Raw genomic sequence first — 24,895 nt, 5'->3', positions numbered from 1 at the left:
TATACCCAATCACGATGGTCAAAACTTGTATCTACCAGGGCTCGAACCTGGGACCTTCCGCGTGTGAAGCGGATGTGATAACCACTACACCATAGATACGTAACTACACCGTAGATACGTAGTAATTCTGGGTTTTTCAAGAGATCTAGCTTATTTTTATGCCCAATCACGATGGTCAAAACTTGTATCTACCAGGGCTCGAACCTGGGACCTTCCGCGTGTGAAGCGGACGTGATAACCACTACACCATAGATACGCAACTTCACCATAGATACGTAGTAATTCTGAGTTTTTCAAGAGATCTAGCTTATTTTTATGCCCAATCACTATGGTCAAAACATGTATCTACCAGGTCTCGAACCTGGGACCTTCCGCGTGTTAGGCGGACGTGATAGCCACTACACCATCGATACGTAACTACACATAGATACGTAGTAATTCTGGGTTTTTCAAGAGATCTAGCTTATTTTTATGCCCAATCACTATGGTCAAAATATGTATCTACCAGGTCTCGAACCTGGGACCTTCGGCGTGTTAGGCGGAAGTGATAACCACTACACCATCGATACGTAACTTCACGTAGATACGTAGTAATTCTGGGTTTTTCAAGAGATCTAGCTTATTTTTATACCCAATCACGATGGTCAAAACTTGTATCTGCCAGGGCTCGAACCTGGGACCTTCCGCGTGTGAAGCGGATGTGATAACCACTACACCATAGATACGTAACTACACCGTAGATACGTAGTAATTCTGGGTTTTTCAAGAGATCTAGCTTATTTTTATGCCCAATCACGATGGTCAAAACTTGTATCTACCAGGGCTCGAACCTGGGACCTTCCGCGTGTGAAGCGGACGTGATAACCACTACACCATAGATACGCAACTTCACCATAGATACGTAGTAATTCTGGGTTTTTCAAGAGATCTAGCTTATTTTTATACCCAATCACGATGGTCAAAACTTGTATCTACCAGGGCTCGAACCTGGGACCTTCCGCGTGTAAGCGGATGTGATAACCACTACACCATAGATACGTAACTACACCGTAGATACGTAGTAATTCTGGGTTTTTCAAGAGATCTAGCTTATTTTTATGCCCAATCACGATGGTCAAAACTTGTATCTACCAGGGCTCGAACCTGGGACCTTCCGCGTGTGAAGCGGACGTGATAACCACTACACCATAGATACGTAGTAATTCTGGGTTTTTCAAGAGATCTAGCTTATTTTTATGCCCAATCACTATGGTCAAAACATGTATCTACCAGGCCGCGAACCTGGGACCTTCCGCGTGTTAGGCGGAAGTGATAACCACTACACCATCGATACGTAACTACACGTAGATACGTAGTAATTCTGGGTTTTTCAAGAGATCTAGCTTATTTTTATGCCCAATCACGATGGTCAAAACTTCTATCTACCAGGGCTCGAACCTGGGACCTTCCGCGTGTGAAGCGGACGTGATAACCACTACACCATAGATACGTAACTACACCATAGATACGTAGTAATTCTGAGTTTTTCAAGAGATCTAGCTTATTTTTATGCCCAATCACTATGGTCAAAACATTATCTACCAGGTCTCGAACCTGGGACCTTCCGCGTGTTAGGCGGACCTGATAACCACTACACCATAGATACGTAACTACACCGTAGATACGTAGTAATTCTGGGTTTTTCAAGAGATCTAGCTTATTTTTATGCCCAATCACGATGGTCAAAACTTGTATCTACCAGGGCTCGAACCTGCGACCTTCCGCGTGTGAAGCGGACGTGATAACCACTACACCATAGATACGTAACTACACCATAGATACGTAGTAATTCTGGGTTTTTCAAGAGATCTAGCTTATTTTTATACCCAATCACGATGGTCAAAACTTGTATCTACCAGGGCTCGAACCTGGGACCTTCCGCGTGTGAAGCGGATGTGATAACCACTACACCATAGATACGTAACTACACCGTAGATACGTAGTAATTCTGGGTTTTTCAAGAGATCTAGCTTATTTTTATGCCCAATCACGATGGTCAAAACTTGTATCTACCAGGGCTCGAACCTGGGACCTTCCGCGTGTGAAGCGGACGTGATAACCACTACACCATAGATACGTAACTTCACCATAGATACGTAGTAATTCTGAGTTTTTCAAGAGATCTAGCTTATTTTTATGCCCAATCACTATGGTCAAAACATGTATCTACCAGGTCTCGAACCTGGGACCTTCCGCGTGTTAGGCGGACGTGATAGCCACTACACCATCGATACGTAACTACACGTAGATACGTAGTAATTCTGGGTTTTTCAAGAGATCTAGCTTATTTTTATGCCCAATCACTATGGTCAAAATATGTATCTACCAGGTCTCGAACCTGGGACCTTCGGCGTGTTAGGCGGAAGTGATAACCACTACACCATCGATACGTAACTTCACGTAGATACGTAGTAATTCTGGGTTTTTCAAGAGATCTAGCTTATTTTTATACCCAATCACGATGGTCAAAACTTGTATCTACCAGGGCTCGAACCTGGGACCTTCCGCGTGTGAAGCGGATGTGATAACCACTACACCATAGATACGTAACTACACCGTAGATACGTAGTAATTCTGGGTTTTTCAAGAGATCTAGCTTATTTTTATGCCCAATCACGATGGTCAAAACTTGTATCTACCAGGGCTCGAACCTGGGACCTTCCGCGTGTGAAGCGGACGTGATAACCACTACACCATAGATACGTAACTTCACCATAGATACGTAGTAATTCTGAGTTTTTCAAGAGATCTAGCTTATTTTTATGCCCAATCACTATGGTCAAAACATGTATCTACCAGGTCTCGAACCTGGGACCTTCCGCGTGTTAGGCGGACGTGATAGCCACTACACCATCGATACGTAACTACACGTAGATACGTAGTAATTCTGGGTTTTTCAAGAGATCTAGCTTATTTTTATGCCCAATCACTATGGTCAAAATATGTATCTACCAGGTCTCGAACCTGGGACCTTCGGCGTGTTAGGCGGAAGTGATAACCACTACACCATCGATACGTAACTTCACGTAGATACGTAGTAATTCTGGGTTTTTCAAGAGATCTAGCTTATTTTTATACCCAATCACGATGGTCAAAACTTGTATCTACCAGGGCTCGAACCTGGGACCTTCCGCGTGTAAGCGGATGTGATAACCACTACACCATAGATACGTAACTACACCGTAGATACGTAGTAATTCTGGGTTTTTCAAGAGATCTAGCTTATTTTTATGCCCAATCACGATGGTCAAAACTTGTATCTACCAGGGCTCGAACCTGGGACCTTCCGCGTGTGAAGCGGACGTGATAACCACTACACCATAGATACGTAGTAATTCTGGGTTTTTCAAGAGATCTAGCTTATTTTTATGCCCAATCACTATGGTCAAAACATGTATCTACCAGGCCGCGAACCTGGGACCTTCCGCGTGTTAGGCGGAAGTGATAACCACTACACCATCGATACGTAACTACACGTAGATACGTAGTAATTCTGGGTTTTTCAAGAGATCTAGCTTATTTTTATGCCCAATCACGATGGTCAAAACTTCTATCTACCAGGGCTCGAACCTGGGACCTTCCGCGTGTGAAGCGGACGTGATAACCACTACACCATAGATACGTAACTACACCATAGATACGTAGTAATTCTGAGTTTTTCAAGAGATCTAGCTTATTTTTATGCCCAATCACTATGGTCAAAACATTATCTACCAGGTCTCGAACCTGGGACCTTCCGCGTGTTAGGCGGACCTGATAACCACTACACCATAGATACGTAACTACACCGTAGATACGTAGTAATTCTGGGTTTTTCAAGAGATCTAGCTTATTTTTATGCCCAATCACGATGGTCAAAACTTGTATCTACCAGGGCTCGAACCTGGGACCTTCCGCGTGTGAAGCGGATGTGATAACCACTACACCATAGATACGTAACTACACCGTAGATACGTAGTAATTCTGGGTTTTTCAAGAGATCTAGCTTATTTTTATGCCCAATCACGATGGTCAAAACTTGTATCTACCAGGGCTCGAACCTGGGACCTTCCGCGTGTGAAGCGGACGTGATAACCACTACACCATAGATACGTAACTTCACCATAGATACGTAGTAATTCTGAGTTTTTCAAGAGATCTAGCTTATTTTTATGCCCAATCACTATGGTCAAAACATGTATCTACCAGGTCTCGAACCTGGGACCTTCCGCGTGTTAGGCGGACGTGATAGCCACTACACCATCGATACGTAACTACACGTAGATACGTAGTAATTCTGGGTTTTTCAAGAGATCTAGCTTATTTTTATGCCCAATCACTATGGTCAAAATATGTATCTACCAGGTCTCGAACCTGGGACCTTCGGCGTGTTAGGCGGAAGTGATAACCACTACACCATCGATACGTAACTTCACGTAGATACGTAGTAATTCTGGGTTTTTCAAGAGATCTAGCTTATTTTTATACCCAATCACGATGGTCAAAACTTGTATCTACCAGGGCTCGAACCTGGGACCTTCCGCGTGTAAGCGGATGTGATAACCACTACACCATAGATACGTAACTACACCGTAGATACGTAGTAATTCTGGGTTTTTCAAGAGATCTAGCTTATTTTTATGCCCAATCACGATGGTCAAAACTTGTATCTACCAGGGCTCGAACCTGGGACCTTCCGCGTGTGAAGCGGACGTGATAACCACTACACCATAGATACGTAGTAATTCTGGGTTTTTCAAGAGATCTAGCTTATTTTTATGCCCAATCACTATGGTCAAAACATGTATCTACCAGGCCGCGAACCTGGGACCTTCCGCGTGTTAGGCGGAAGTGATAACCACTACACCATCGATACGTAACTACACGTAGATACGTAGTAATTCTGGGTTTTTCAAGAGATCTAGCTTATTTTTATGCCCAATCACGATGGTCAAAACTTCTATCTACCAGGGCTCGAACCTGGGACCTTCCGCGTGTGAAGCGGACGTGATAACCACTACACCATAGATACGTAACTACACCATAGATACGTAGTAATTCTGAGTTTTTCAAGAGATCTAGCTTATTTTTATGCCCAATCACTATGGTCAAAACATTATCTACCAGGTCTCGAACCTGGGACCTTCCGCGTGTTAGGCGGACCTGATAACCACTACACCATAGATACGTAACTACACCGTAGATACGTAGTAATTCTGGGTTTTTCAAGAGATCTAGCTTATTTTTATGCCCAATCACGATGGTCAAAACTTGTATCTACCAGGGCTCGAACCTGGGACCTTCCGCGTGTGAAGCGGACGTGATAGCCACTACACCATCGATACCTAACTACACGTAGATACGTAGTAATTCTGAGTTTTTCAAGAGATCTAGCTTATTTTTATGCCCAATCACTATGGTCAAAACATGTATCTACCAGGTCTCGAACCTGGGACCTTCCGCGTGTTAGGCGGAAGTGATAACCACTACACCATCGATACGTAACTACACGTAGATACGTAGTAATTCTGGGTTTTTCAAGAGATCTAGCTTATTTTTATGCCCAATCACGATGGTCAAAACTTGTATCTACCAGGGCTCGAACCTGGGACCTTCCGCGTGTTAGGCGGAAGTGATAACCACTACACCATCGATACGCAACTACACCGTAGATACGTAGTAATTCTGAGTTTTTCAAGAGATCTAGCTTATTTTTATGCCCATTCACTATGGTCAAAACATGTATCTACCAGGTCTCGAACCTGGGACCTTCCGCGTGTTAGGCGGAAGTGATAACCACTACACCATCGATACGTAACTACACGTGGATACGTAGTAATTCTGGGTTTTTCAAGAGATCTAGCTTATTTTTATGCCCAATCACGATGGTCAAAACTTGTATCTACCAGGGCTCGAACCTGGGACCTTCCGCGTGTGAAGCGGACGTGATAACCACTACACCATAGATACGTAACTACACCATAGATACGTAGTAATTCTGAGTTTTTCAAGAGATCTAGCTTATTTTTATGCCCAATCACTATGGTCAAAACATGTATCTACCAGGTCTCGAACCTGGGACCTTCCGCGTGTTAGGCGGAAGTGATAACCACTACACCATCGATACGTAACTACACGTGGATACGTAGTAATTCTGGGTTTTTCAAGAGATCTAGCTTATTTTTATGCCCAATCACGATGGTCAAAACTTGTATCTACCAGGGCTCGAACCTGGGACCTTCCGCGTGTTAGGCGGAAGTGATAACCACTACACCATCGATACGTAACTACACGTAGATACGTAGTAATTCTGGGTTTTTCAAGAGATCTAGCTTATTTTTATGCCCAATCACGATGGTCAAAACTTTTATCTACCAGGGCTCGAACCTGGGACCTTCCGCGTGTTAGGCGGACGTGATAACCACTACACCATCGATACGTAACTACACGTAGATACGTAGTAATTCTGGGTTTTTCAAGAGATCTAGCTTATTTTTATGCCCAATCACTATGGTCAAAACATGCATCTACCAGGTCGCGAACCTGGGACCTTCCGCGTGTTAGGCGGAAGTTATAACCACTACACCATCGATACGTAACTACACGTAGATACGTAGTAGTTCTGGGTTTTTCAAGAGATCTAGCTTATTTTTATGCCCAATCACGATGGTCAAAACTTGTATCTACCAGGGCTCGAACCTGGGACCTTCCGCGTGTGAAGCGGACGTGATAACCACTACACCATCGATACGTAACTACACGTAGATGCGTAGTAATTCTGGGTTTTTCAAGAGATCTAGCTTATTTTTATGCCCAATCACGATGGTCAAAACTTTTATCTACCAGGGCTCGAACCTGGGACCTTCCGCGTGTTAGGCGGACGTGATAACCACTACACAATAGATACGTAACTACACCATAGATACGTAGTAATTCTGAGTTTTTCAAGAGATCTAGCTTATTTTTATGCCCAATCACCATGGTCAAAACATTATCTACCAGGTCTCGAACCTGGGACCTTCCGCGTGTTAGGCGGACGTGATAACCACTACACCATAGATACGTAACTACACCACAGATACGTAGTAATTCTGAGTTTTTCAAGAGATCTAGCTTATTTTTATGCCCAATCACTATGGTCAAAACATGTATCTACCAGGTCTCGAACCTGGGACCTTCCGCGTGTTAGGCGGAAGTGATAACCACTACACCATCGATACGTAACTACACGTGGATACGTAGTAATTCTGGGTTTTTCAAGAGATCTAGCTTATTTTTATGCCCAATCACGATGGTCAAAACTTGTATCTACCAGGGCTCGAACCTGGGACCTTCCGCGTGTTAGGCGGAAGTTATAACCACTACACCATCGATACGTAACTACACGTAGATACGTAGTAGTTCTGGGTTTTTCAAGAGATCTAGCTTATTTTTATGCCCAATCACGATGGTCAAAACTTGTATCTACCAGGGCTCGAACCTGGGACCTTCCGCGTGTGAAGCGGACGTGATAACCACTACACCATAGATACGTAACTACACCATAGATACGTAGTAATTCTGAGTTTTTCAAGAGATCTAGCTTATTTTTATGCCCAATCACTATGGTCAAAACATGTCTCTACCAGGTCTCGAACCTGGGACCTTCCACGTGTTAGGCGGAAGTGATAACCACTACACCATCGATACGTAACTACACGTGGATACGTAGTAATTCTGGGTTTTTCAAGAGATCTAGCTTATTTTTATGCCCAATCACGATGGTCAAAACTTGTATCTCCCAGGGCTCGAACCTGGGACCTTCCGCGTGTTAGGCGGAAGTGATAACCACTACACCATCGATACGTAACTACACGTAGATGCGTAGTAATTCTGGGTTTTTCAAGAGATCTAGCTTATTTTTATGCCCAATCACGATGGTCAAAACTTTTATCTACCAGGGCTCGAACCTGGGACCTTCCGCGTGTTAGGCGGACGTGATAACCACTACACAATAGATACGTAACTACACCATAGATACGTAGTAATTCTGAGTTTTTCAAGAGATCTAGCTTATTTTTATGCCCAATCACCATGGTCAAAACATTATCTACCAGGTCTCGAACCTGGGACCTTCCGCGTGTTAGGCGGACGTGATAACCACTACACCATAGATACGTAACTACACCACAGATACGTAGTAATTCTGAGTTTTTCAAGAGATCTAGCTTATTTTTATGCCCAATCACTATGGTCAAAACATGTATCTACCAGGTCTCGACCCTGGGACCTTCCGCGTGTTAGGCGGAAGTGATAACCAAACCACTACACCATCGATACGTAACTACACGTGAATACGTAGTAATTCTGGGTTTTTCAAGAGATCTAGCTTATTTTTATTCCCAATCACGATGGTCAAAACTTGTATCTACCAGGGCTCGAACCTGGGACCTTCCGCGTGTTAGGCGGAAGTGATAACCACTACACCATCGATACGTAACTACACCACAGATACGTAGTAATTCTGAGCTTTTCAAGAGATCTAGCTTATTTTTATGCCCAATTACTATGGTCAAAACATGTATCTACCAGGTCTCGAACCTGGGACCTTCCGCGTGTTAGGCGGACGTGATAGCCACTACACCATCGATACGTAACTACACGTAGATACGTAGTAATTCTGGGTTTTTCAAGAGATCTAGCTTATTTTTATGCCCAATCACTATGGTCAAAACATGTATCTACCAGGTCTCGAACCTGGGACCTTCCGCGTGTTAGGCGGAAGTGATAACCACTACACCATCGATACGTAACTACACGTAGATACGTAGTAATTCTGGGTTTTTCAAGAGATCTAGCTTATTTTTATGCCCAATCACGATGGTCAAAACTTGCATCTACCAGGGCTCGAACCTGGGACCTTCCGCGTGTGAAGCGGACGTGATAACCACTACACCATAGATACGTAACTACACCATAGATACGTAGTAATCCTGAGTTTTTCAAGAGATCTAGCTTATTTTTATGCCCAATCACTATGGTCAAAACATGTATCTACCAGGTCTCGAACCTGGGACCTTCCGCGTGTTAGGCGGACGTGATAACAACTACACCATAGATACGTAACTACACCATAGATACGTAGTAATTCTGAGTTTTTCAAGAGATCTATTTTATTTTTATGCCCAATCACTATGGTCAAAACATGTATCTACCAGGTCTCGAACCTGGGACCTTCCGCGTGTTAGGCGGACGTGATAACCACTACACCATAGATACGTAACTACACCATAGATACGTAGTAATTCTGAGTTTTTCAAGAGATCTATTTTATTTTTATGCCCAATCACTATGGTCAAAACATGTATCTACCAGGTCTCGAACCTGGGACCTTCCGCGTGTTAGGCGGACGTGATAACCACTACACCATAGATACGTAACTACACCATAGATACGTAGTAATTCTGAGTTTTTCATGAGATCTAGCTTATTTTTATGCCCAATCACTATGGTCAAAACATGTATCTACCACGTCTCGAACCTGGGACCTTCCGCGTGTTAGGCGGACGTGATAACCACTACACCATAGATACGTAACTACACCATGGATACGTAACTACACCATAGATACGTAGTAATTCTGAGTTTTTCAAGAGATCTACCTTATTTTTATGCCCAATCACTATGGTCAAAACATGTATCTACTAGGTCTCGAACCTGGGACCTTCCGCGTGTTAGGGAGAAGTGATAACCACTACACCATCGATACGTAACTACACGTAGATACGTAGTAATTCTGGGTTTTTCTAGAGATCTAGCTTATTTTTATGCCCAATCACGATGGTCAAAACTTGTATCTACCAGGGCTCGAACCTGGGACCTTCCGCGTGTGAAGCGGAAGTGATAACCACTACACCATCGATACGTAACTACACCGTAGATACGTAGTAATTCTGGGTTTTTCAAGAGATCTAGCTTATTTTTATTCCCAATCACTATGGTCAAAACATGTATCTACCAGGTCGCGAACCTGGGACCTTCCGCGTGTTAGGCGGAAGTGATAACCACTACACCATCGATACGTAACTACACCATGGATACGTAACTACACCATAGATACGTAGTAATTCTGAGTTTTTCAAGAGATCTAGCCTATTTTTATGCCCAATCACTATGGTCAAAACATGTATCTACCAGGTCTCGAACCTGGGACCTTCCGCGTGTTAGGGAGAAGTTATAACCACTACACCATCGATACGTAACTACACGTAGATACGTAGTAATTCTGGGTTTTTCAAGAGATCTAGCTTATTTTTATGCCCAATCACGATGGTCAAAACTTGTATCTACCAGGGCTCGAACCTGGGACCTTCCGCGTGTGAAGCGGAAGTGATAACCACTACACCATTGATACGTAACTACACCATAGATACGTAGTAATTCTGAGTTTTTCAAGAGATCTAGCTTATTTTTATGCCCAATCACTATGGTCAGAACATGTATCTACCAGGTCTCGAACCTGGGACCTTCCGCGTGTTAGGCGGACGTGATAACCACTACACCATCGATACGTAACTACACGTAGATACGTAGTAATTCTGGGTTTTTCAAGAGATCTAGCTTATTTTTATGCCCAATCACTATGGTCAAAACATGTGTCTACCAGGGCTCGAACCTGCGACCTTCCGCGTGTGAAGCGGACGTGATAACCACAACACCATATATACATGACCACACTGATTTTTCCAACGGAAATGGCTCCTCTACTTGAGTTCTCACAACACCATCAAATGATCTTTGTCCATCCCTCACGGACATCAGTCTGTACTTACTGGCTTCTAATCACTACTATCTTCTGGTCTTCGTCCATTCCACTTGGACACCAGTCCGTACATACTGGCTTCTAATCACCACCATCTTCTGTTCTTTGTCAATCCCACATTGGTCTTCCGTCTATTCCACATAGACACTAATCTGTATCATTGGCTTCTACTTCATTATCATCGTTTGGTTTTAGGATATACGCGGCGATCACCTAGGGTTACGAGAAACGTCTAGCCTCCCTAAGATGGGATCGCCACCAAAGGTTTTCGCAATTGCGCTTTTTCCTTACTATTATAATGGAAACGAATCGTATATATACCCCAAAATGTGAAGAAAGCGGGCAAGAGGGGTACCCTTCACTTTAAACGTCAATATTAGCAAAGTTTGAGATGATAATAGGTATAACTTTATGTTAAACGATTTAACTATTTTTAATTTTAATTATTGAAGATTAAAATAACTAAAAATAATTATATTTATTTAAATATTAAAGATAAACCTCTCGTGCAAAGAGAGAGATTATCATCGCCTCCTATATCTACCAAGGCCCGTGCATGCGATATATTTCCTTCATTGCCTCCTATATCTATCAAGGCCCGTGCATTGTGATATATTTCATTCATTGCCTCCTATATCTATCAAGGCGCGTGCATTGTGATATAATTCATTCATTGTCTCCTATATCTATCAAGGCCCGTGCATTGCGATATATTTTTCAAAACAACAACAAGAATGGGAAGCTCCTCTCAGAAACATAATAGTTTCTTTTCTCTGTATATGAAATGAAAATATGAATAATATTGCGCTCCTTCTTTAATGGTATGAATCCTTGCCTGTCTAATAATATTTTACGTAGGTGTAATACGTTTTTAGCGAAGTCTAGAGAGGATAAACATAAGCGAGATTGTTTCGGAAAGAGAATACTGCTTCCACTTATGGGTTTATACTCCTTGTTACTGTTGTATAGAGTAATCATAATAAAAGCTTAAAAAATTACGAGAGGACAGACCTTTTTTATCCTCTTGTTTTATTCTTAATAAGAATATAAAACATTTATTTTGTATCAAAAAGTATTTTTTGGTGCTAAGATTGCTTTAAAAAAATTGAAACGGTAGGCATTGGTAAAAAACACAAATGATATTTTTCAAATCTAATGAGATAACGCCCACCTAGTTGAAAATTGCCCTTTTTTATCCGCGGGAGCCATTCTTAATGAGAATTTCGATGCTGGTAGGTTGTCAATTAAACTACCGGTATATTATTGTTGTTGGAAATTGGATATTAAGTCAAATTAAGTGGTTGTAAAGAGCCAGCAGGTTTTTGCCGCTTCTTTTTTGAGTATTTGATTTTTGTATGTAAAATGGAGGAAGATAATTTTGAAAGTAAGGATGAAATGCGGAAGCGCAAAGCGCGGGAAAGGATGAGGGCAAAAAGGTCGACGTTTTCATTGGATACTAAAGTTTATATAATGTTCTCGACACAGAGAGGTAATATTTTGGTTTACCCAACTTGTAATAATTCTAGTTCTGCTTTGAGGGCGAGGGATAGAATATCACTTCGTACACGATGTTTTATGAAAACAACTGGAGGAGATGTAATTTTAAACGTCCAAATTACATAAAACCACGTCAGGATGGCCGAGCGGTCTAAGGCGAGAGACGCAAGGGTTCTAAGTTTCATTGGTTCACGATGTGAATCTGTGTATTCTGGTCCTCGTTTGGGGGCGTGGGTTCGAATCCCACTTCTGACACGATATTTTGTATGAAAATAAATGGATGAGATGTAATTTTAAAACGTCCAAATTACACTAAACCACGTCAGGATGGCCGACCGGTCTAAGGCGCCAGACTCAAGGGGCTTAGCTTCCTTCGTTCACGATGTGAATCTGTGTATTCTGGTCCTTGTATAAGGGCGTGGGTTCGAATCCCACTTCTGACACGATATTTTTTATGAAAATAACTAGATGAGATGTAATTTTAAAACGTCCAAATTGCATAACACCACGTCAGGATGGCCGAGCGGTCTTAGGCGATAGACTCAAAGGGCTTGGCTTCATCGTTCACGATGTGAGTCAGTGTATTCTAGTCCTCCTTTGAGGGCGCGGGATCGAATATCACTTCGAACACGATATTTTTTTATGAAAATAACTGGAAGAGATGTAATTTTAAAACGTCCAAATTACAGAAAACCACGTCAGGATGGCCGAGCGGTCTAAGGCACCAGCCTCAAGAGGCTTAGCTTCCTTTCGTTCACGATGTGAATCTGTGTATTCTGGTCCTCGTATGAGGGCGTGGGTTCGAATCCCACTTCTGACACGATATTTTTATGAAAATAACTGGATGAGAAGTAATTTTAAAACGTCCAAATTACACAAAACCGCGTCAGGATGGCCGAGCGGTCTTAGGCGCCAGACTGAACGGGCTTAGCTTCCTTCGTTCACGATGTGAATCTGTGTATTCTGGTCCTCGTATGAGGGCGTGGGTTCGAATCCCACTTCTGCCACGATATTTTTTAGGAAAATAACTGGATGAGATGTAATTTTAAAACGTCCAAATTACACAAAACCACGTCAGGATGGCCGAGCGGTCTAAGGCGACAGACTCAAGGGTAGTTAGTTTCATTGGTTTACACTCTTAGAAAATAATGTTTAGTCTTGCATAAATTGATGTGCAAAGTGATGACACTGATACAGTACAGATTTTTGACTAGGTTTGCACAATTTCTAGTATGTGCAAATTTGCGCATTAGTTACGCGTGTCCAAAGTTGGTAGCCATGTGACCAGAACTGAGCAATAAAACAAACCAACACTGAACAGTTAATCGTTCAAATTTGGAAGAAAATACGAACATCTTTGAACGCGTAATCGACCATCTTTGAACGCGTAATCGACCATCTTTGAACGCGTAATCGACCATCTTTGAACGCGTAATCGACCATCTTTGAACGCGTAATCGACCATCTTTGAACGCGTAATAGACCATCTTTGAACTCGAAATAGACCATCTTTGAACGCGTAATCGAGCATTTTTGAACGCGTAATCGACCATCTTTGAACGCGTAATCGACCATCTTTGAACGCGTAATAGACCATCTTTGAACGCGTAATCGACCATCTTTCAACGCGTTATAGACCATCTTTCAACGCATAATCGACCATCTTTGAACGCATAATCGACCATCTTTGAACGCGTAATCGACCATCTTTGAACGCGTAATCGACCATCTTTGAACGCGTAATCGACCATCTTTGAACGCGTAATCGACCATCTTTGAACGCGTAATAGACCATCTTTGAACGCGTAATAGACCATCTTTGAACTCGAAATAGACCATCTTTGAACGTGTAATAGACCATCTTTGAACGCGTAATAGACCATCTTTGAACTCGAAATAGATCATCTTTGAACGCGTAATCGACCATCTTTGAACGCGTAATCGACCATTTTTGAACGCGTAATCGACCATCTTTGAACGCGTAATAGACCATCTTTGAACGCGTAATCGAGCATTTTTGAACGCGTAATCGACCATCTTTGAACGCGTAATCGACCATCTTTGAACGCGTAATCGACCATCTTTGAACGCGTAATCGAGCATTTTTGAACGCATAATCGACCATCTTTGAACTCGAAATAGACCATCTTTGAACTCGAAATAGACCATCTTTGAACGCGTAATCGACCATCTTTGAACGCGTAATCGACCATCTTTGAACGCGTAATAGACCATCTTTGAACGCGTAATCGACCACCTTTGAACGCGTAATCGACCATCTTTGAACGCGTAATCGACCATCTTTGAACGCGTAATCGACCATCTTTGAACGCGAAATAGACCATCTTTGAACTCGAAGTAGACCTTCTTTGAACTCGAAATAGACCTTCTTTGAACTCGAAATAGACCTTCTTTGAACTCGAAATAGACCTTCTTTGAACTCGAAATAAACCTTTTTTGAACTCGAAATAGACCTTCTTTGAACTCGAAATAGACCTTCTTTGAACTCGAAATAGACCTTCTTTGAACTCGAAATAGACCTTCTTTGAACGCGAAATAGACCTTCTTTGAACGCGAAATAGACCTTCTTTGAACGCGAAATAGACCTTCTTTGAACGCGAAATAGGCCTTCTTTGAACGCGAAATAGGCCATCTTTGAACACGTAATACACCATCTTTGAACGCGTAATAAACCATCTTTGAACGCGTAATAAACCATCTTTGAACGCTAAGACGATCTTTTCGATCTCCTAACAGACTATTTGAATGCAAAGCTGACTATATTTCAATCCCAAACAACTTTATTTTTAAGAAAAGCAGACCATCAATGAAGAACTAACCTATATTTCAACTCAACTGATTAAACAAGCAAGCTGTAGTTTCTAAATATAATTCGGTATAAATAATTACCATTCAACGATTCTTCGGAGCAAACTTCCCCCTTTTCCTTGAGTAATTTAAGAATGAGTTTAGCATTCTTTTTACTTCTGCCTAGCTCTAAAATACGCTTTGAAACTGGTTCTATGTAGTGAACTAAAACTTTTTCCGCCGATGGTCGGATGTTTTGCAACATGCTGAACTCTTTGATTAGCTGAAAAATATGAAACTAAATTGGTTCAATGTGCCTAAAAAAGTCACTAGGGAAATTTTTGATTAAGAATTAAAATACTAGTATCAGACGTCCCTTAACTAGGAAGTAAACATTTGTAATAGCACGTATAAGTAAAAAATGTTATTTTGCTTTTACTCATCGAGTAGGGGATCGCTTTTTCCCCCTTCTAAGATGTATTTAATATCTCGAGTTTCTCTTTTCTATATATTGCATCACATGAGTGCAGCAGGACCTTACTGTACCTCAACCGTTGGGCCATCCCGAATATTACCTTAGCGAGCTAGAAAACATAATTTCCGAACTACATAAGCGGCTAACACACCCTCCAAACCACAACCACACCTAGCTAATATGTAAATTTTTTTACGTGACTTGTTTACATAAGAGAAGCCAAGACCGTAGGCCCGGACCAAACATTGGATACTTCCTTAATGTACTTTTGCTAGTATTAATCTAATCATGTCTTCCATCTTTTCGGGTACCTGGTTTGTTTTTGTCAAAACTGGAAATTTTGAAACAATTTCTTTCACACTAAGGTGATCAAATGCCATCTTTTGTCGATATGACGCCGTTCTTCGCATTTTTTCCTCTACAATGCTTTCATTGGGATGGGCTTTGTCTAGTTTTTTATTCATTACTTCCATATGAGCATCGATAGTGCCTTTATCTTCTGCCATACCAGCAACTAGCTGTATATTAATAAAGCGACAAGTAAAATTTCAAAACTTTCAGATGAATTGCCCAAACACAGTAAAATCACTACACACCCCAGGGCAAATCCTTTTTGACCTTTTAAGGGAAGGTTCTACATTCTTATCTTTCGCTTCAGAGTTCTCAGGGTCTTTTTCTTCTTCAGTAAGTTTCCTTTTCCTGCTATGGATCGCTTTCATATCCCTTACACACTGCAAATCGTCCCGTTTTGTCTTTCATGGCGGAACTTGGTATGCAAGGCCTCAGCCCATGTATCCTACAATAAATGCATTCGTTTTTCTACACATCTATCAAAACATGCGTTATCTCTAATCTTTGAGAATCACCGTTTCTAAAATACAAAAATGTGGTCAAATACTCCAGCCATACTTACATATTGAGTTCCATATGGATTATCAAGTTTATCCCTCAGAAAAGGGTATTTGAGAACGAGCGCGCGCGCTACTCGTTGCCGCTCCTCTTTCGATACATAACTATTAAAAATTAGTCAAGTTGTTACCTTGTGAGCTTAATTTATTATAAGTTAAGCTTAGCACTCTTTGAAGAAGAGGGAGTGATTTATTGGTATGAATTCCGTTTTTGATAAAACTGTTATTATAAGTGAAAAAGGAGCGTCCAAAAAACCCCAACGGCATTTCACGCTTCGCAAGTAGCTTCTACTTAATTAAAATATTATTTTGAAATTACTTTAAAGGTAATATATAGCAATTCAAAAATTGGGGGAAAATTTTAGATTAAAATGTTAATTAGATTTTCTATTTTCCAACTTGAACCACTTCTATTTTCCTTTATCAGAGGTTAAAAATGGCAATTTTCGAAAATTAGAGCCAAAAGCGAGTGAAAATAAAAATTCCCCTATTTTCAAAGTTTGTTTGCTACCTAGAATGAGTACTAAATTTCACTTTCTTGCCTCTATGGCTCTGAACCTGGGGTTTCGAAGAAGTAATTCAAACCTCGTAAAATTCTACTGGACGATTTTTATGATAAATATATAATGGCTTTAATTATATACTCACTACTTATTAAACTTGGTAATGTCTTCGTATAGTATTTTTATAACTTGGGGCGATATGTTTGTCCAAAAATTCTTGGATCTCTATCATCGATTAACTTCACCACATCAGGCGGAAGACGCGGCACAACGTAGGGGTCAGGTATTTTATTTGTAGCGAGAGTTTTACTGCATGATGGTGTCTCTAGTTGTTCTGTTGCCGGGATAGAGATTTCCCTTTATTTCAAAAGTATTTGTTTGTTAGCGTTTTGGTATTACTAATTAATCAATTTATAACAGCGTAGCTATCTTATACCGTATGTCGATTTCTACGTCATTTGACAAAGCCTCGTTCAATGGAATTATTTTTATTTTTGACTTGTCCTCAGGTAAACCTTCTTTGAACTCCCAATCGATCCAATCGTTCCAGTCCTTGGCAAAAACTTGAACCAATCTAACTTTTTTATTGAAATTCTTTTCCATTTCGACAAAAAACTCTGCCTCCCCAGCATCAGCAGAAATCCTTAAAATCTTCTTTTTCTCTTCACAAGTAACGTGATAGGTGTATGGTTCCTTATCCATCTTACCGACAATATTTTCTGCTCAAATTGTAAGAACTTTAAGCAAACCATTTTATGCTTAACAAAGACACAAAATTTGGCAAGAGACAACTGAATTTATTAAAACTGTACAATGCCTAAATATGACCCTCGCGTTATTTCCGTACAATTACTTTACGTAATCTTTAGAAATACGCTCAACAGAAAGATCACCGCCAAAATGTAATAAAATATGGCTGTTTTGTACTTTAAAATAGGTCGTACTTCTACTTTACTACCCTTTAATATCACATATTCTGTGACTAAATATTATTACGTTTTCGGAGCCATGCTGATACATTTGCAAAGCGCAGCTATCGATTTCCTGACCCGGCTCTATAATCAGCCATTCATTATACTCCTGGGCAACATAACAGTTATAATGTTCTAAATAATTTGCGCAACCGACAATGCGGCCACAAACGTGCCATTTTTCTAATACTTCAATTAGGTAGTAAATTCTTATAAATAAGGGCAAATCATTTTCATTTACAGTAACAGGAAGAATGTAGTTAGTTTTGTACGTGACATTTTTTACACGAATAGCCGAAGCAATCTGAGTGACGTTTGGTTCTAGTATATCTATGCTCAAAAATGAACTTAGTTCTTGTCGAAGCATCAAAGGCAAACTGCTGAACTTAAGACTAAGTGGTTTAACAAAATCATCGTTTTCTAATCCAGCGTCTCCACTTCTCTCGTAACACTGGAGTAATTGATGCCTTTTGGCAAGTGTTACGCAAATATTTCGGAAGTTGCAAGTGTTTCCAGCAACTTTCTTGAAGTATTGATGTTTCCCTTCAAAGCGCATGCACCATAATCTAATCAATGGGCCATATTTCAAAATTAAACTTGCGTAATGCGTCATAAAATGCATTTTTGGTGTAAATATTCCATGAGGTATTTCTTTCATAATACAATGAAAGTCTTTTATCCGTTCAAACAAATATGGCATCCACTTAGGGTCAATTAGTGGGGACGTAATTATTTCACTTATTTCAATCAGAGTTAAGAGCAATTTCCAATGTTCGTCCTCATTAGGAATAACGGAGCCAAACATTAAGGGGAAGAAGTATAGTAGGCATTTCATTTGGGCAGCTGTTCCAACAAGACGTCTTGAACTTCTAAGAACATCTTGAGAGATAGTAACACATTTATCCTTAACCATAAGTTCTCCGTAAGGAAAGTTTTCAATAGCAGAATTAATGTTTTTCAGAGTCTCCATATTTTCATTAATTATGTGATTTATGACAAGTTTAAGTACTAATGGCACAACTCCTTCGTAAAAATCGTGCATTATATCCGCAGGAAGGGACTCCGTTACCTCGAAATGAGGGAGAACTGAAAAAGGACACGGTCCTTTGACCCCATAGATTTTCTGATTATCAGGGTTCTCTAGAATAGCTTCTAAGTGGTACTTTTGGACCTCAGGATATCTAATTAGCATTTCATTCTCATCAAATGTTTCAGATATTTGCGATTTTGTAATCATGCAAAATCTACAAATTCGACCACTAGAAAATGATCGCTGAAATCCACCTAACTCGTGACTTGAAAGATTATCAGCTGATATCGTAGCTAAAGCCCCTTTGTAAACGCAATTACGTACAACGATTCCATTTGTCTGAAGGACCTCAAGGTCATCCAGAAGAGGTTTCAGTACTCTTTGATAACCTTATCGCTTAACATCTGTATATCTTACAACAAGAGCCAAGTTTATATTGCTTAACTTACTACTAAACGCTGGATTTATATTTCCTACTACGAAATATATTAATGTAACTTTATGTTTACCTCTCTTAGCCCCTAAAAGATTAATTAATTCAACCTCATCTGCGTATAAATGCAGACGTAATGCTAAGCTGTCCTGACTAAAAATTGGATGATTCTTACATATTAAACCATCATCATAATCTCTTAAGTATTTGCTGCATTCTTTGGTTTTCGTTATTTCAAGCCAAATGTCATCATGAGACAACATATTTTGTAAAATTTTCAAAATAGGGACGTAACTGTACTTTTTTTTCTTAATTTTGCCATTAACTCTTTGGACACCAAGAATATAATCTATGGGCTCTACTAGATGCAAGTTGTCTCTACAGAATTTATGAAGATTGTACTCTGAATTTATGTGGTTAGTAATTGATTGAGACATAAACCTAGCTTCCGCCATCCGCTCAAGGTCTGATAGATTGTGAGGAAAATGACTATAGCAAGTATCGATGCAACTTTCAAGAATGTCTTTGAAACTGTTTGCAATGCTGTTTGCAACACTGATAGGTAAATTATGTTTCTCGCGAATTCCAAGTACAAAAAGCACCGCGTTTCTTTGAAGTTCACTGATACTTGTATTTTCACAAGTTTTGTCAGCTTCACTCGCATTGTCTATTTGTTCTACAACTTCCGATTCATTTTCTTGAAATATTTCATTTCCATCATGAACAACACTACCTTTCTTTAAATGATGTCTATAAACATGAGTCCTAAGGGATTCGAACCTCAAAAACGACTTTTTGCAGTCGGGAAATGCACACCCAAACTTTCGATTAGGCTCGTGGGAATGTAGAGTTCTTATGTGTTTCATCCATGAAAGAGGTATGGGTCGTTTAACTCCACAAATGGAACAAGAATAAGGCATTTTCCAAAAATGATTGCCCACCACCTTACAAGTAGAAGTAAATAAGCCTGATTTTTAATACAATTTGCCATTTACTAACCATTATAGCTTCCTAACTTAATTTTTTAAAAGTTAAGTGCTTCGAAAAGTTTGAAATTGTTCCCTCTTTACCTACCAAAACCAAATGCAGATAATGGAAAGCATCCGATAATACTAAAACTTATTATTATTAGGCACATCGTTTGATGTACATCTACGATTGGCTAGTAGTTTGACTTGGTCTAAAGATTTTGATGTTTTATGTATTCGTTCGTCGTAGGAGGATATAGGGGTGAAGGAGTCTTCGACTGCCCGTTTTCCCATTGAAACGCGCTTACAGATTATCGTCCGTTCTGGGAGATTCTTAGCCGCGCACCTTGTTCCGCCTAGGAGGATATAGGGGTGAAGGAGTCTTCTACTGCCCGTTTTCCCATTGAAACGCGCTTACAGATTATCGTCCGTTCTGGGAGATTCATAGCCGCGCACCTTGTTCCGCGCTCATCGTCATCGGGCGTCGTTTGTTTTAATTTTTGTTAAAGGCGCTGCATTTTTTAGTGCTTTAACGGAACATTTATCATTATTTTATTTTTTATTAATACTAAATTATGGTTCTTAGATAAAACTGAAGTAAAGGTAACGGTTTTTTTTTACTCTTTGCCAACACCAAAAACTCTACTAGATAAGCGTTTAAGGTGGATTAAAGCCTGTGGGAGGGTCGAATTAACGCCCGATAAAATTAAAAAATATCTCTACATGTGCAGTGAACACGTAATATAGGCGGCGTTGCCTCAAAGGCCTAAGCTAGCATGAAAAACCCGCTATTTTTTGAATTGGATTTGCGTGGTCACGTGATGCGCGTAACCAATGTAACTAGGTGCGCCTGCACGAATCTCCCATCGGAGAGGCCGAAACCTGAGCTCTACGAACGGGCAGTCGAAGACTCCTTCACACCTATATCCTCCTAGGTATGATCACTAAGACGTTCTGTTCTATTAGGGCGTGTGTGTAATCGGCTTAGTACCTTTAAAGGTGGAACGTCGAGGAGCTACTCACAAATCATTGGCGATTTTAAAGGGGATTGGGATGAAGTGTTAGTTAGTGATTCGGGTAATCGTCTTAGTACCTCTAAAGGTAGAACGTCGAGGAGCTACTCACAAATCATTGGCGATTTTAAAGGGGATTGGGATTAAGGGTTACTTAGAAATTCGGGTAATCGTCTTAGTAACTTTAAAGGTAGCACGTCGAGGGCTACTCACTATTCAATGGCAATTTTAAAAGGATTGGGATGAAGGGTTACTTAGGGGTTTTGGGTAACTTAGTGCCGTTAGCACTGCTAAAGGGGTTATTCACTCAATTTTTTGTACGCCTGTTAAGTACGGAACCCTTCTGGACCTAAGCCTATGTTAAAAGTTCATATGGGTAATTGCAGGTACAAGTCTATGTTGAAACCTAAATATTTCTGGACGTGTGATAATTATGAGTTCCGTGTGCGTAATAATGTTTGCACCATTAAAGGTAACGCATCGAGTAAATACAAAAAATGGAGAAAATAATAAGAAATGAATTTAACATTACACTTGATTGTAAAATAACAAGTGCAAATCGCATATTGTTCCGTTTTAAATGTTCTAATTTGTTCCTTTTTAAATGTTCTAATTAAGTAGATAACGATGTGGCTAGTATTATGGCCCTGCCCTTGGATCACCCTATTTCAATGATTTTATCGATGCTTCCTCATGTAAACATGTTTTTATTTTCTCTAAATGCTAAAAAAATATAAAACTAAAATCAACTTACTTCTTTATCCTGATAAATTACACACCAAATATAATTTTATGGTTTTTCATTTATTTTAATTTCCTAGAAATACAAAATATTTGTTAGGTGATATGCGACGTCAAGAGGGGGATATGAGAAAATAACTAAGACAAATCATTTTATCATATCGGAGTAATAAATAACAAGACTGCACAAAATGAAATATTCTAAGAGAGCGGCATAGTATAAAAAATATATAAAATAATAATGCGGGTCTTTTTCTTAAAAATTAAAAATATATCTAATAAACTTACCAGTGATGGAAATAAACGTTGACCAAAGCCTGAGGAGTGCTTGGTGGTTTCTTCAGCAGAAAAATTGAAAATGGTGCTGCTGATGGTTTTGGACGGAGCCTCCGGGATATCTAGGCCCATGCATGTAGCGAAGCAAGAATATTTTTTTGACTAATTTAGTTCGCCGTGTTTTCCCGCTTGGGGCGCTTTCAGCACCGTAAAATAAACAAGTTCAGCCTCATGACCCCGTCGACTGCTACAATATTAGGGCAAGGTATAGACGTAGAGCGGTGAAGCCGAGGTCGCGGATAGTTAAAAAATGATTTTGAAAATTTCCGAAGACCTTTGTTAAACAATCATTCCAAAGAAGTAAAGGATAAAAATGTTAAGGTTAAAAAAATGAAAGGTTTTGAAGGAGTAAAAAGTCCTCTAATGGTATGTGAAAACTTAGCAACTTCAAGAAGTTTTGCTTTACTAAAAAAACAACGATGTTAAAATCTCATAATTACTTTTTTGTCCATACAATCTAACCAATAGATTCAATTAAAAGTGAATAGCCCCTAAAAAATTACGTTAATTTAAAGGTGAAACCTTTCTCTTTCATAAAAGTTTTATAATTGGCCCCTAAAATGTCATCGATAATTTATGGAAGACCCCGGTCGCAACGGCCATTAAAGCGCCACCTCGCAGTGGTGGGAATTTTCAGAAGAATCTTCCTTGGAAGGGCGCTATCGCGCTTTCTAACCCTTCTTTTCCGTAGAAGAGAGGGCAACACTATAATAGCTGAAGGGCGCCTTCTTTGAAAAGAAGATTGGGTAAAAGAAGGCACAAATTCCTTCCTACTACCCTACCTTCCTTCCCCAGACCGAAAAATGCCTGGAATGGAGCTTTAGCTCTCGCGATCCCTCCTTCTAAGATTCGGAAGGTAATTCATCGAGAAGAGAGGTGAGCCTTCTTTTTTGGGAAGAAATATCTCTTCAGAATTAAAGAAGGCAACTGGCTGGAGAAGGATGTTTACCTTCTTTTTTTGGGAAGGGACTGAGGCAAAGAAGGGTAGTTTTGGGGGAGGGAGGGAATAGGCATTGCTCAGGAAGGGATTTTTTTCTTCTTCCGTGATGTAAACAGCCCGCGGAAGGTTTTAAGGCTTCTTTCAATGGGAAAGAAGTTCTGATAGGTAAGGTAGTACAGCTCTATTATGAAATCAGATACGAGAAACTATCGGTAGATGATGTTATTCCACCAAAGAAAAATTTACGTATTTGAAGATATGAATTTGATTGAATCGATGTGATCACTGAACATTCTCAATTTATTAAGTCACTAGTATGTAGTAATTACAATTATGCTTTTTCTATTGAGTTCAATTACTACCTTTCTGCCCTAATGAAATATTAAACCTAGGCCTATATGTGAATTATGTTAAAGATCTAAAATAGACATTCCGTTACCAACGGAAGAAGACGTCGAGGACGCGAAAAAATTCCTCGATATTCTGAGACCTTTAAAGGTCTCAACAGACTTCTTTCCGACGAGTTGTCCACTCTCCTCAAGCGTTATAGGGGTTCTTTTGACCGTTTTCCAAGACGTTTTCATTGTGGAAACAAAAAATTCAACGATCGGATTACTGGAAAACCTCCAAAAACAGTTTTCATCAATGTTGAAGGACCCATATTATATATTGGCCTCTCTCCTCAATCCAACCCAAAAAAACATACTTTTTGAGAGTATAAGTATCATTATCTATGAACATGTTTATTATGAATATCGAACATCATAAGGCAGAGATCAGTTCTTATTATGGTACAATTTTGATTTGTTGCTTTTCCAACTTTGAAGAATTAAATTTTGCTAAAAATAATATTCAATTTGATTCACTTTGATTATAGACACGTCAATAATAGAATTCCATGTTCATAATTAACACTAATAAAATAAATTTACGGCATGGATATAAGTCATGTTTATACTAATATTTCAAATTTTAAGGTTCTTATACACAACCAGTACGGATAAATTTTTTTCCAAACTTCAAGGGCGTGACAAAGACAAACGCACATGTTTTCATTAGAGAGAGTGTGTTACTCGAAGCTGCGCAGGATCCCCCCTAATGTTTGACACAGAACCAAAGCCATACTCGCCGTTTAATAGGTTGGACCTTGAAGCCACCTTCCCATATAATGAACGCAGCCCTATGAGAGGATTGGAAAAATAACTTTTACAACCGAGATGTCTACAGGCTGACATTGCCTTAGATTATAGGATAGGTCACGAGAAGGGCGCGCCAGAAGAAGCTGCCTTTCGATAAAACACGTAGCAGACATTCTGATATACCGAGAATATAACAGAAAATAAAAATTTTGCAGTTGTTTGAAAATATTTTGATTTCGTTTTGTACGTTTTTCCATTGGATAATACAATAAGTAATCCATACCCTTTAGCTAATTAATTTTGCAACAATCCAC

At 39.9% G+C, this 24,895-nt stretch overlaps 29 non-coding genes across 29 annotated transcripts; all 29 read right to left on the bottom strand.

The window, feature by feature from the left end:
- Positions 1–26: 26 nt before the first annotated feature.
- Positions 27–99, bottom strand: TRNAV-CAC (transfer RNA valine (anticodon CAC)). Its single transcript has one exon. It is a non-coding gene; the product is annotated as a tRNA-Val (tRNA).
- Positions 100–183: 84 nt separating this feature from the next.
- Positions 184–256, bottom strand: TRNAV-CAC (transfer RNA valine (anticodon CAC)). Its single transcript has one exon. It is a non-coding gene; the product is annotated as a tRNA-Val (tRNA).
- A 396-nt stretch (positions 257–652) lies between these two features.
- On the bottom strand, positions 653–725 carry TRNAV-CAC (transfer RNA valine (anticodon CAC)). Its single transcript has one exon. It is a non-coding gene; the product is annotated as a tRNA-Val (tRNA).
- An 84-nt stretch (positions 726–809) lies between these two features.
- On the bottom strand, positions 810–882 carry TRNAV-CAC (transfer RNA valine (anticodon CAC)). Its single transcript has one exon. It is a non-coding gene; the product is annotated as a tRNA-Val (tRNA).
- Positions 883–1,122: 240 nt separating this feature from the next.
- On the bottom strand, positions 1,123–1,195 carry TRNAV-CAC (transfer RNA valine (anticodon CAC)). The gene has a single exon. It is a non-coding gene; the product is annotated as a tRNA-Val (tRNA).
- Positions 1,196–1,416: 221 nt separating this feature from the next.
- TRNAV-CAC (transfer RNA valine (anticodon CAC)) lies at positions 1,417–1,489 on the bottom strand. The gene has a single exon. It is a non-coding gene; the product is annotated as a tRNA-Val (tRNA).
- A 240-nt stretch (positions 1,490–1,729) lies between these two features.
- Positions 1,730–1,802, bottom strand: TRNAV-CAC (transfer RNA valine (anticodon CAC)). Its single transcript has one exon. It is a non-coding gene; the product is annotated as a tRNA-Val (tRNA).
- An 84-nt stretch (positions 1,803–1,886) lies between these two features.
- Positions 1,887–1,959, bottom strand: TRNAV-CAC (transfer RNA valine (anticodon CAC)). The gene has a single exon. It is a non-coding gene; the product is annotated as a tRNA-Val (tRNA).
- An 84-nt stretch (positions 1,960–2,043) lies between these two features.
- On the bottom strand, positions 2,044–2,116 carry TRNAV-CAC (transfer RNA valine (anticodon CAC)). The gene has a single exon. It is a non-coding gene; the product is annotated as a tRNA-Val (tRNA).
- A 396-nt stretch (positions 2,117–2,512) lies between these two features.
- On the bottom strand, positions 2,513–2,585 carry TRNAV-CAC (transfer RNA valine (anticodon CAC)). The gene has a single exon. It is a non-coding gene; the product is annotated as a tRNA-Val (tRNA).
- Positions 2,586–2,669: 84 nt separating this feature from the next.
- TRNAV-CAC (transfer RNA valine (anticodon CAC)) lies at positions 2,670–2,742 on the bottom strand. Its single transcript has one exon. It is a non-coding gene; the product is annotated as a tRNA-Val (tRNA).
- Positions 2,743–3,294: 552 nt separating this feature from the next.
- On the bottom strand, positions 3,295–3,367 carry TRNAV-CAC (transfer RNA valine (anticodon CAC)). Its single transcript has one exon. It is a non-coding gene; the product is annotated as a tRNA-Val (tRNA).
- Positions 3,368–3,588: 221 nt separating this feature from the next.
- Positions 3,589–3,661, bottom strand: TRNAV-CAC (transfer RNA valine (anticodon CAC)). Its single transcript has one exon. It is a non-coding gene; the product is annotated as a tRNA-Val (tRNA).
- A 240-nt stretch (positions 3,662–3,901) lies between these two features.
- On the bottom strand, positions 3,902–3,974 carry TRNAV-CAC (transfer RNA valine (anticodon CAC)). The gene has a single exon. It is a non-coding gene; the product is annotated as a tRNA-Val (tRNA).
- An 84-nt stretch (positions 3,975–4,058) lies between these two features.
- TRNAV-CAC (transfer RNA valine (anticodon CAC)) lies at positions 4,059–4,131 on the bottom strand. Its single transcript has one exon. It is a non-coding gene; the product is annotated as a tRNA-Val (tRNA).
- A 552-nt stretch (positions 4,132–4,683) lies between these two features.
- TRNAV-CAC (transfer RNA valine (anticodon CAC)) lies at positions 4,684–4,756 on the bottom strand. Its single transcript has one exon. It is a non-coding gene; the product is annotated as a tRNA-Val (tRNA).
- Positions 4,757–4,977: 221 nt separating this feature from the next.
- TRNAV-CAC (transfer RNA valine (anticodon CAC)) lies at positions 4,978–5,050 on the bottom strand. The gene has a single exon. It is a non-coding gene; the product is annotated as a tRNA-Val (tRNA).
- Positions 5,051–5,290: 240 nt separating this feature from the next.
- TRNAV-CAC (transfer RNA valine (anticodon CAC)) lies at positions 5,291–5,363 on the bottom strand. Its single transcript has one exon. It is a non-coding gene; the product is annotated as a tRNA-Val (tRNA).
- Positions 5,364–5,602: 239 nt separating this feature from the next.
- Positions 5,603–5,675, bottom strand: TRNAV-AAC (transfer RNA valine (anticodon AAC)). The gene has a single exon. It is a non-coding gene; the product is annotated as a tRNA-Val (tRNA).
- Positions 5,676–5,915: 240 nt separating this feature from the next.
- On the bottom strand, positions 5,916–5,988 carry TRNAV-CAC (transfer RNA valine (anticodon CAC)). Its single transcript has one exon. It is a non-coding gene; the product is annotated as a tRNA-Val (tRNA).
- A 240-nt stretch (positions 5,989–6,228) lies between these two features.
- On the bottom strand, positions 6,229–6,301 carry TRNAV-AAC (transfer RNA valine (anticodon AAC)). The gene has a single exon. It is a non-coding gene; the product is annotated as a tRNA-Val (tRNA).
- Positions 6,302–6,696: 395 nt separating this feature from the next.
- On the bottom strand, positions 6,697–6,769 carry TRNAV-CAC (transfer RNA valine (anticodon CAC)). The gene has a single exon. It is a non-coding gene; the product is annotated as a tRNA-Val (tRNA).
- Positions 6,770–7,477: 708 nt separating this feature from the next.
- TRNAV-CAC (transfer RNA valine (anticodon CAC)) lies at positions 7,478–7,550 on the bottom strand. Its single transcript has one exon. It is a non-coding gene; the product is annotated as a tRNA-Val (tRNA).
- Positions 7,551–8,420: 870 nt separating this feature from the next.
- On the bottom strand, positions 8,421–8,493 carry TRNAV-AAC (transfer RNA valine (anticodon AAC)). Its single transcript has one exon. It is a non-coding gene; the product is annotated as a tRNA-Val (tRNA).
- Positions 8,494–8,889: 396 nt separating this feature from the next.
- On the bottom strand, positions 8,890–8,962 carry TRNAV-CAC (transfer RNA valine (anticodon CAC)). Its single transcript has one exon. It is a non-coding gene; the product is annotated as a tRNA-Val (tRNA).
- Positions 8,963–9,203: 241 nt separating this feature from the next.
- Positions 9,204–9,276, bottom strand: TRNAV-AAC (transfer RNA valine (anticodon AAC)). Its single transcript has one exon. It is a non-coding gene; the product is annotated as a tRNA-Val (tRNA).
- An 84-nt stretch (positions 9,277–9,360) lies between these two features.
- On the bottom strand, positions 9,361–9,433 carry TRNAV-AAC (transfer RNA valine (anticodon AAC)). Its single transcript has one exon. It is a non-coding gene; the product is annotated as a tRNA-Val (tRNA).
- A 416-nt stretch (positions 9,434–9,849) lies between these two features.
- Positions 9,850–9,922, bottom strand: TRNAV-CAC (transfer RNA valine (anticodon CAC)). Its single transcript has one exon. It is a non-coding gene; the product is annotated as a tRNA-Val (tRNA).
- Positions 9,923–10,338: 416 nt separating this feature from the next.
- On the bottom strand, positions 10,339–10,411 carry TRNAV-CAC (transfer RNA valine (anticodon CAC)). The gene has a single exon. It is a non-coding gene; the product is annotated as a tRNA-Val (tRNA).
- Positions 10,412–24,895: the final 14,484 nt, after the last annotated feature.

Source organism: Phalangium opilio, unplaced genomic scaffold (genome assembly GCF_054372755.1).
Source record: "Phalangium opilio isolate 3A_F unplaced genomic scaffold, DU_Popi_V2 ptg000060l_1, whole genome shotgun sequence".
NCBI lineage: Eukaryota > Metazoa > Arthropoda > Arachnida > Opiliones > Phalangiidae > Phalangium > Phalangium opilio.
This window is presented reverse-complemented; position numbering and strand designations above follow the sequence as displayed.